This window comes from Coregonus lavaretus (assembly GCF_964263955.1).
Source record: "Coregonus lavaretus genome assembly, chromosome: 7".
Classification (NCBI taxonomy): domain Eukaryota; kingdom Metazoa; phylum Chordata; class Actinopteri; order Salmoniformes; family Salmonidae; genus Coregonus; species Coregonus lavaretus.
In genome coordinates, this window is record NC_139994.1 from 19,995,379 (window position 1) to 20,006,103 (window position 10,725).

The 10,725-nt window shown below is 42.2% G+C and overlaps 1 long non-coding RNA gene across 2 annotated transcripts; it reads right to left on the reverse strand.

Moving 5' to 3' along the window:
* Positions 1-2,363: 2,363 nt before the first annotated feature.
* Positions 2,364-9,985, reverse strand: LOC311131748. 2 transcript variants are annotated; one of them, XR_014613460.1, is made up of 3 exons: positions 9,676-9,985; positions 5,295-5,359; positions 2,364-2,399 (listed from the first exon to the last, which is right to left on the reverse strand). It is a non-coding gene; the product is annotated as an uncharacterized lncRNA (long non-coding RNA). The 2 variants fall into 2 exon arrangements; XR_014613461.1 differs by lacking the exon at positions 2,364-2,399 and adding an exon at positions 4,262-4,404.
* Between the last annotated feature and the right edge of the window lie 740 nt (positions 9,986-10,725).

Sequence of the window (10,725 nt, forward strand, 5' to 3'; positions counted from 1 at the left end):
CTTCAATGCCCTTGCTGATGGAAGGAGGTTTTCACTCAAAATCTCACGATACATGGCCCCATTCATTCGTTCCTTTACACGGATCAGTCGTCCTGGTCCCTTTGCAGAAAAACAGCCCCAAAGCATGATGTTTCCACCCCCATATTTCACAGTAAGTATGGTGTTCTTTGGATGCAACTCAGCATTCTTTGTCCTCCAAACACGACGAGTTGAGTTTTTACCAAAAAGTTATATTTTGGTTTCATCTGACCATATGACATTCTCCCAATCCTCTTCTGGATCATCCAAATGCACTCTAGCAAACTTCAGACGGGCCTGGACATGTACTGGCTTAAGCAGGCGGACACGTCTGGCACTGCAGGATTTGAGTCCCTGGCGGCGTAGTGTGTTACTGATGGTAGGCTTTGTTACTTTGGTCCCAGCTCTCTGCAGGTCATTCACTAGGTCCCCCCGTGTGGTTCTGGGATTTTTGCTCACCGTTCTTGTGATCATTTTGACCCTACGGGGTGAGATCTTGCGTGGAGCCCCAGATCGAGGGAGATTATCAGTGGTCTTGTATGTCTTCCATTTCCTAATAATTGCTCCCACAGTTGATTTCTTCAAACCAAGCTGCTTACCTATTGCAGATTCAGTCTTCCCAGCCTGGTGCAGGTCTACAATTTTGTTTCTGGTGTCCTTTGTCAGCTCTTTGGTCTTGGCCATAGTGGAGTTTGGAGTGTGACTGTTTGAGGTTGTGGACAGGTGTATTTTATACTGATAACAAGTTCAAACAGATGCCATTAATACAGGTAACGAGTGGAGGACAGAGGAGCCTCTTAAAGAAGAAGTTACAAGTCTGTGAGAGCCAGAAATCTTGCTTGTTTGTAGGTGACCAAATACTTATTTTCCACCATAATTTGCAAATAAATTCATAAAAAATCCTACAATGTGATTTTCTGGATTTTTTTTCCTCAATTTGTCTTTCATAGTTGACGTGTACCTATGATGAAAATTACAGGCCTCTCTCATCTTTTTAAGTGGGAGAACTTGCACAAATAGTGGCTGACTAAATACTTTTTTTCCCCACTTTATGTGTGTCTGTGCCTGTGTGTGTCTCTTCACAGTCCCGCTGTTCCATAAGGTGTATTTGTATGTTTTTTAAATCTGATTCTACTGCTTGCATCAGTTACCTGATGTGGAATAGGGTTTGTATTTGTATTTGTATTTGTATTTATTATGGATCCCCTACTCTTCCTGGGGTCCAGCAAATTAAGGCAGTTTATACCATTTTAAAAACATTACAATACATTCTGGACTTGGGGATAATATATCAGGGGGTGTAAAGCCATAACACATAAATTTTTCCATCAGCAGACTATGATTGATAAATTCAAAAACCGCACTGAAGTCTAACAAAACAGCTCCCACAATCCTTTTATCATCAATTTCTCTCAGCTAATCATCAGTAATTTGTGTAAGTGCTGTGCTTGTTGAATGTCCTTCCCTATAAGCGTGCTGAAAGTCTGTTGTCAATTTGTTTACAGTAAAATAGCATTGTATCTGGTCAAATACAATTTTTTCCAAATGTTTACTAAAGGTTGGTAACAGGCTGATTGGTCGGCTATTTGAGCCAGTAAAGGGGGCTTTACTATTCTTGGGTAGCGGAATGACTTTTGCTTCCCTCCAGGCCTGAGGGCACACACTATCTAGTAGGCTTAGATTGAAGATATGGCAAATAGGAGTGGCAATATCGTCCGCTATTAGCCTCAGTAATTTTCCATCCAAGTTGTCAGACCCCGGTGGCTTGTCATTGTTGATAGACAACAATCATTTTTTATTTTCACCTCTTCCACACTCACTTTACGGAATTCAAAATTACAATGCTTGTCTTTCATAATTTGATCAGTTATACTTGGATGTGTAGTGTCAGCGTTTGTTGCTGGCATGTCATGCCTAAATTTGCTAATCTTGCCAATGAAAAATAAGTGTAGTGAGATCTTTGTGACAGCCATAAGTGAGTGCATTGGGTTAGCCCAGTGGTCAGGGAGATAATAAAATAGGGCATAGTTATTTTGCTAATAATTTTATGTTTTAATTTTTTTGCAAAACATTTTTATGGTTAGTTCCAGTAGTTAGCTACACCATTACATGGCAAAAAAACTAATTAACTACTGAAAACACTTGACTATACTCCAGAAATGCAGTTAAATTACTAGTTGAATTACATGTAGTGGAACTACTCACCAACACTGTTGTAGAGTTCAGCATGGCTTGGTCAGATCCCCTTAAATCAGTTCAGCATGGCTTGATCAGATCCCCTTAAATCAGTTCAGCATGGCTTGGTCAGATCCCCTTAAATCAGTTCAGCATGGCTTGGTCAGATCCCCTTAAATCAGTTCAGCATGGCTTGATCAGATCCCCTTAAATCAAAGCCATGATAATATCATCAAATTAAAGCCCTTGCAGTACTCAGATGCCAGTTACAAAACTTCTTCATAGACATTTGAACAGTTTATGCTATCTCAGTTCTTTAAAGCTTTTTTTTCAGCATCTGCTCTCTCAGTTCCACTAACATACTTAACCCTGATGGCATTATGGTTAAACACAAACACATTATCATCCAAAGATATACACTTACTGACACAACGACATAGGCCTACTACTGTAGGCCTACACAAAGGCATCCATTCCATTTACCAATCAAATTGTCCATATCTGTTATAATCAGACTCTCCAAAAGATGGCACTACCCCCCTCTATTCCTGTTGTTTAGAAGATGTGTTTAGAAGGTTGTAACAGCATGAAAGGCAGCTTGAAATTACTTTGAGTTCAGTTTATTGTGGCATTTTATCAACGGCTGTGTGATTGAATTAAGTCACTCACCTTATTCTTAGACGGATGGTAATCTATTGCTGGATACATTTGTGATAAAACAGACTATTTTTCATCATCATCTTTAGTCAATGTGCACATGGACTCTGGTGGAATTATAAAGAATATCTCTTGGAGTCTTAGCAGGTTTGTCTGTAGGATGTGAAGTGATCTATAGGTCAGAGACGCTTAATGAGAGGTGAGGAGACTCACAAACAGACAGACGGCAGAGGTACAGGCCAAAGTATTGATCCAGTGGTATTTAACATTTCATGTAAAATCCTCACTGGTGCTTCTGTGCCAGGGTGCTTCCATCTAGAGGTCTGCACGGGACCGATTTCTTCATCACGCTCCTACGTGCGGATCCGCATCATTTCATGTCGTACGGCTTTCTGTCTGAATCCCACCCGCTACCGCAAGAACTGGTCCCAAACCCAACCGCAGTGCCGCAATGTTATTTTTAGGCATATGTGAGGCAGCTCACTTGCCAGCCATGGTCCCAGCAATTTTGCGCCCTATAGGCAATATCAAATGCGCAAAATTAACTTAAGAAATAGGTTAAATTACCTAAGATTCTCACATTGCCCATTATATTAGACTATCTGTATTACTGGGACATAAAAGACTGTGAAAAAACACCAGCAAATCAGCTCCAAGTGATTTTAATTTAGGAAATCTTTTCCAAAGTATTCCAACTCATAATAGAGAGATATATGTGATCTATACAAACGTAAGCAAGGTTTGAAATTATAATGTTTTAGTCAAATATTATATAGGTTTGGGCTACTTGTGGTCAATTTGCAGTCTACAAATTATTTGTAATTATGTTCCGGCTCCCTGACCATCCACTTAAAATCTGCCCGCGGCTCTCCGCCCATGTAGGAGGCCTACTCTATTTCAATGAGACCACTCATACTTGGCGCACTTGAACTCACACGCTCAACTAGGAAAGAGGCTACTGAAGTTGAAGCAGCAAATTCTGAGTGTGTGAATAATGCGAAAAATATGTGCTTTTAATACAATAGGTAGGCTAACGCATACAAAGCAGAAAGACAACCGTTTCCAAATAATCTGCGGGACAACAAAAATATTTTCATCCCAAAGTCGTCTGTCTGACCGCCTGCTCTCGCCCGCAGCATGAAAAATGCAGACCTCGCCGCAATGATCTCTGTCGGGACCTTCAGGTCCCGCGGGCATTCCGCGGAATGCAGCCCTCTACTTCCATCCTTCCCATCGAAACAACAGAGAACAAACGTGATCCTCAACAGGGCTCCATAAGCCATGAGCCTCGCAAAGCCTGTTACAGACAAATAGTGAACGCTTGTTTTGACCACAACAACAATAGCAGCTCCCTTCCTCCTTTCTTGTCAAGGTTATGAGCTTCTGCAAGACCCTGTAATATAGAGAAGTAACATCCTGGCTTCGTGAACGATTCTGGCAACACCCACCAATTGGTGGAGAATGCTCCTGGATACATCCAGATCATTCTGCTTGGTGGAGGGGCGGATATTGTTGATGCAGAGGTCAATGTGTTCTGAACCCAGACACAAACATCTATAGAGAGATGTATAAGGAGAGAGAGAGAGAGAGAGAGATGTACAGATGTAGGATCTTAATTTGACCTATATTGTCACAGCAAAATAATCCTGCAGCAACAGGATTTGAACGTTTAGTCAATAATGTTGCTTGAGCGATAGTTAGGCTATCAGCTGGCCAAAAATGAAAAGTGCAATACTGTTAATATAACTGTGTCCTAGTGTGGGTTTTCAGTGAATTTATGTAAACCACAAAGCTCATCTGAAAATTCTAAGCAACAAAAGAGGGATCAAATTAAGATCCTACACCTGTAGACAGAGATAACGGGAGACAGATGGGTGGGCAGTGGTATGGCGGGCAAGGGGAGACTGGAATAAGACTTCCAAAAGTGCCCTTAATATTGCACTCCGAAAAAGTTCCATCCTAAAGCTGACAGCCTGGCTGAAGACGTCCCTACTACACATACATGCATCTTCAGCTTCTACTTTTCTTATTGATAAGAAATCAGTCATTCATTCCTGTCAGTTACTCAAGTAAAGCATTCTCTATTACTGTGAATGGCTCAGTAATAGTCACATGTCTATGCATCACCATAACCGCATTACATTATCAATGACAGTAAAACAACATGACCTCAGTCACCACAGTGACTCTGACCACAGTGATTCTACAGTCAATCTTTAGTGCTCTCTGCATTGTTAATGATGTCCTGTCTACTCTTCAATATGAACTCACCCATAGTCACAATATGTGTCATCCTATTCCCTGTAACATAAGTTAAATATCATGTGGCTGTCCATGGTACTGATTCCGCTGTGTGTGTGTGTGTGTGTGTGTGTGTGCGTATGCGTGTGCATGCCTGCTTGCATGCGTTTGAGTGCGTAAGTAGAAAAAACATGCTGACTCACCCTACTTGTAGAGAAACGCCAATGCCGTCCTCCTCTCTTTCATGTTGACGAAACGGTCTATGAATCTGTCAAACAGTACATGCTTTTAGTTTTTGTTATCCTATGCTTCCTGGCTAAAACGCTTGCTCGCTAGCCTAACTTCCTTACATGGGCAACGATGAGCTAGCTAGTTAACATTAGCCTACCACATCTAGCTACATATTGGACTTCCATCCTCTCAGGCCAGAGGCACAATGTATGAATTTATGATTGGATCAGAATCACCATTATAATCATTGGCCAATACAGAGAATTAAGTAAAACCACAAGTCCAAATCCCTTTCTCCATCCATGGCTAATTAAGGAAAGTGCCAATTTTAGCTAGCTAGCTAGCCACCAGAGGACAACAACACAACAAGATGCAACAATTCAAGTTTTTTTTGTGTCAATGGGGTTTGGCTTTTGATGTGATTGGTGTGAAGCCAAATCCAAATTTCCAAATGCTTCCCTTGACACTTTTTTTTGGGGTGACCCAGGATCATTCACAGTTGAGCTCACTCAGTTTAGCTCAACGCTGATTGGCTGTTATTGTATCATTTATTTCATAAAGGGAGACCAAATGCTCGATGGCTTCCCTTGCATTCAATGCTACGGGCAGCAACAATATCATACTATTTTTGACCAGACAGCATCAGGGCTACACATAAACAGACAGAGGGGCGCTGTTTTGCTCTCTTGGATGCTTTCTCCGTTGAGATTCAGTACATTCAGCCTCTTCGGAATTGAAGGAAAATTATGAAACACAGAGAGATGAAAGATAACAATTATTGCTTTAAAAATATATATGTTTCAATTTATGGGGCAAGCCTGGCTTCCCTTGGCATCCATGAATACACGCCACTGGAGTTCAGGTATTGTTTTGATTGTGACTCAGGTTTACTCCGTCAACAAATGTCTCTCCAGCTCGTACTCTCCCTGTTCACTCAAACATCCACAACAAAAATACAAATTTACTCCACTATCACGTTGGGATTGGCTATATACTGTAGTTTTCGACTTCGGAGAGAGGAACAACGGACAATGACTATCAACGAAACCAATCTGAGACACCCTCTCCAAGGATGACAACTTGAATGTGGGACCTCCAAGGTTTACAGCTATGCTTTTGGAACATTTCAGACATTCAAAAGAGAGTTTACCGTAGATCCCCCTAGGATCACTGTGCAGCATTAGGTTTGAATTTCTTAACCATAGTTAGTGGATGTAAAAAGATAAAACTTTAAATCTGGCAACCCAGTGGTTTTAAACATGAAGTAATCTGCTTTAATCCTGGGAGATCACAGCATGCTAAAAAACACTAATCCCACATAATGATGACTGTACATCACAAAGGTCCACTCTGTCAAGAGAACTACAGAAGGTAAAAGGAACACACTGTGTGCGTGGGTGCATCAAGTGTGTGCATGTGATCTTTGGAGAGATTGGTAAGACATTCAGTGCCTCTTTCTGTGGACCAGATATGTTGTAACAGCAGGGGAGAAATTCTGTTTAGCTACACTTTTAGAAAAAGAACTACAAACATCTAGAACCCATAGGGGGACAGCCGAGGAACCCTTTTAGATTGTAGATGTTTTTAGTATTTTTTCTAAACAGTGTTTCTCCCCTGCTGTATTTACTAAAGAGACTTAGTTTGATGTGAGAGTTTGATGTGTTCTGAATCCAGTTCCTTTTTAACTACAGATTAACCTTCATCCATGCAGGAGGATATATGGGGATTATCCACTCTGTGACAAGTGCATATGGTGTGCTTTTCAAACCCATCAACAATCCTACGGCGAACATACTGTCCTTCATATTTTAGTTTAGCCATACACGGAGGAACACTGAAAGAAGCATTGATTTCTCTCTGTTTACTTGTGTTTCTCCCATAAAGAGGTGTCTAGGTCATGTCGTGGTGTCTGGAGCAGGGGAAGCGGAGGGTAGTGAGGAATGGTAGAGACAGGAGGAAGTGGAGGGAGGAAAGCAACAGTAGAGACGAGGGGAAGGGGAGACCTATGACCTCTAGTCTGCACACTGTGTTTACTGTGTTTATCTTTTATTTTTCTGTCTCTCATTTTTCCTGCCAGCAGTGGAGAAGGCTGTGGTGGGTGGAAACTGTGCTGGAGCGAGGCTGGAGAGAGAGTGGGAGAGGGAGAGGGAGAGGGAGAGGGAGAGGGAGAGGGAGAGGGAGAGGGAGAGGGAGAGGGAGAGGGAGAGGGAGAGGGAGAGGGAGAGGCAAAGGCAGAGGCAGAGGCAGGGGCAGAGGCAGAGGCAGAGGCAGAGAGAGAGAGAGAGAGAGAGAGAGAGAGAGAGAGAGAGAGAGAGAGAGAGAGAGAGAGAGAGAGAGAGAGAGAGAGAGAGAGAGAGAGAGAGAGAGAGAGAGAGAGAGACAGAGAGAGAGAGTGAGAGTAAGAGTGAGAGAGGTAGAGAGAGACAGAGAGAGAGACAGAGAGAGGTAAAGGGTAGCCTACAGTACTCTCTGCTATAGGCCACAGAATAGAAAACAAAAAGGCTTCTGCAGTGTTCTGTAATAGCGCCCTCGATTATAATGTTTTTCTCGAAAATGTCTGTTTGAATGAATTTCACGTCAATGCTTCACTATGTACCTGTATGGCCCCCTTGTGAGCTACAATGTTTAAAAAATACAAAGTTAATTAATGGATAAATAGATAAAGGTCATTCCCATAGGGCTTATCTCGTCTGATGTTTTCATTAAAGCAAAGAAAAACTCTTAATTCTCAGCATGCAGTCACCCCTGCCAATACAGTTAATTGGCAATTTGATTAAATATCTGAATTTAATGTGTGTTTAAAAGTAAGGTATTCATCTCTCAGAGATATAGTCCTCTCCGCTGACTGCTAGCCTGTGAGGGAGAAGGCTATTAATAAAAATAATATGATTTATAGGCAACTTTTTTAAAACTACTGAGCCATTTAATCAGCACAAGATGTGCTATGGCTGTAGAGATATGGAGGACAAAGGATTTATAGGGGATTGCCTTCATCTGACTACTCAGATTCCATTTCAGCGGATTTGCAAGAGATTCACACATTGATAACCTGCAACAAATACAGTATTAGATGTTATTTCAGTATCTCATCTAAGTATAAGTCCTGTATGCAGCCTTGAGTGAAATAGTTTGCTCAATATTCCTTTCAAACTCATAGTGAGAAACATTGAATAAAATGGAAATTGTGCCCAAATGCTGATGATGCTTCTTCTTCTTAAAAAATGTATGTCCCTGTTCTGCTTCAATAAAGAGAGAGGCAGCCATTCTCCTCAGCGGGGAGGAAAGAGAGGAAACAACTTCATAAAGGATGAAAGGAATTGTGGTGAGGAAAGAACACAAACTGGCTCTTTAGAATCATCATCAGAATCTTCCTGAGCCACGGCCACTCATCACAGAGCTCACAGAGCACGGCTACCAGTTAGAATGTTAGAACAGAGAGGAGCCCCAGAGTTCTCCTCAGGCAGACCACATTACATCTTCTATACCTGCCTACCAGAGAGGAGAGGAGAGGAGAGGAGAGGAGAGGAGAGGAGAGGAGAGGAGAGGAGAGGAGAGGAGAGGAGAGGAGAGGAGAGGAGAGGAGAGGAGAGGAGAGGAGAGGAGAGGAGAGGAGAGGAGAGGAGAGGAGAGGAGAGGAGAGGAGAGGAGAGGAGAGGAGAGGAGAGGTCTGGGACCGACGGCCATCTGCCTGTACTTCTCTCGCCCTCTTTCATCTTGATTGTCATTTCAAGCCTAGCAGGCTCCCGGCATTGAGAATTTATCGCAATGAGGAAACGGGTAGGGGAGAATGAGAGACGCTCAAAGAACGCCTGCAAGGTCAATTCATGAAGAGAGAATGAGAGGAGGAAGAGAAGAGAGAGAGGAGGAAGAGAGGAGGTCCGTGGTGATGAAGAGGTGAGAGTGGAGCCCAGATTAGTCCAGCAGAGAGAAGGCAGGAGTCAGCTTTAATTGATAAGACTCTCAGGATGGGTGGAACCATTTGCAGTGGCCTCCCATTGAAGTCAGAACACCTAGATACCATCAATAAATAAATGGTAACCGGGTAGAACAGAGAGAATCAAAGATGATCAGATGTTCAGCTGGTTCTACATCATTTAACATCAGCCGTGCTGGCTAGATCAATGCGGATGCATTTTTCACTCTCACCTGTTGTGAAGGGGCCTTGCAAGACTTTCACTAACGCTCCAGTTTGATACAGATATTGTTGCTTCCTAAGTGGCACCCTATTCCCTTTTTAGTGAACTACAAAAGAAGGTAAAGGGAATGTACTGCCATTTGGGACGCATCTATTAATATAACCCTTCATGAACAAACAGTCTTAGTTTGACTTGCCTGATTTTGACTCAAACCCACCTGCATGAACCCCACTCCATCTCCTCGCTGTGTCCTTACGGTGAAGGATACAGTTATAAACAGCTTAGTGGTCATCAACACCTTCACTGCCACCAGACAGACATAAAGGATGCTTCGATAGAAGAAACGGTGGGTCATATGGGTGGAGTCTTCTCCGTCTAATACCTTGTCAGCATCATTCCGGTTTACTGAGCTGAAACTTGATCTACTGAGATTAACAAAATCAATCGAGTGAGAGAGCACGGCCTGACGACGCCCACGGTGAAATACTGGCCAATGGTGAGGCTGATCTGGCAGAGATACAGGAAAACATGACGGATGCCTCGATACAGAGGAAGGAGGCCCTGGGAAGAGAAAACAAAATACACAGAGATACAGAGATACACAAAAATACACTGAGATACAGTACAGAGATACACAAAAATACAATGAGATCAATGTTCCCTCAAAAACAATTCTGGTACTGAGCAAATTTCAGGTCAGCTGATCGCAAACTTCAACATTGTGAAATTTCTGTGCAACTTCCGGCAAGCGTTTACTGTGAACACTGAGGCTGTACCCGCTTTAAGTTACAGTTTTAACAGTGATCAAGTAGGCTGCTGTGGCTATTTGATCATAATGTAGGCCTACCAGAGTGGCCTATCATCCAAAACAATGGAGAAAATGCATCCCGTAATATTTTAACATGGAAATAGCTGTTCTATCATTCAGTCTACAGTAGCAGCCAATGTGTGGTGTTCAATGTAGGCCTACATTCCATGAGACTTTTGAAAAAAACATGCAGGGCTTGACATTAACCTGTTTATCCACTTGTCCTTCAGACAAGGAGGTGACTGAACATGTTCTTGTGTTGTTTGATGCAATAAAAAACTTTACAAAATAAAATGCATAATTATTCCCATACCATTATTACAGAGAATCTGACAAATTATGCTACCCTCTGCCTATTGGCTACTTAGCTTATTCAAGCCTGCATCAAAATACAACACTACCCCTTTAAGACAAAAAAAAAATGCTATTTACCTGATTCGCTTTTCAAAGATGGCTAGA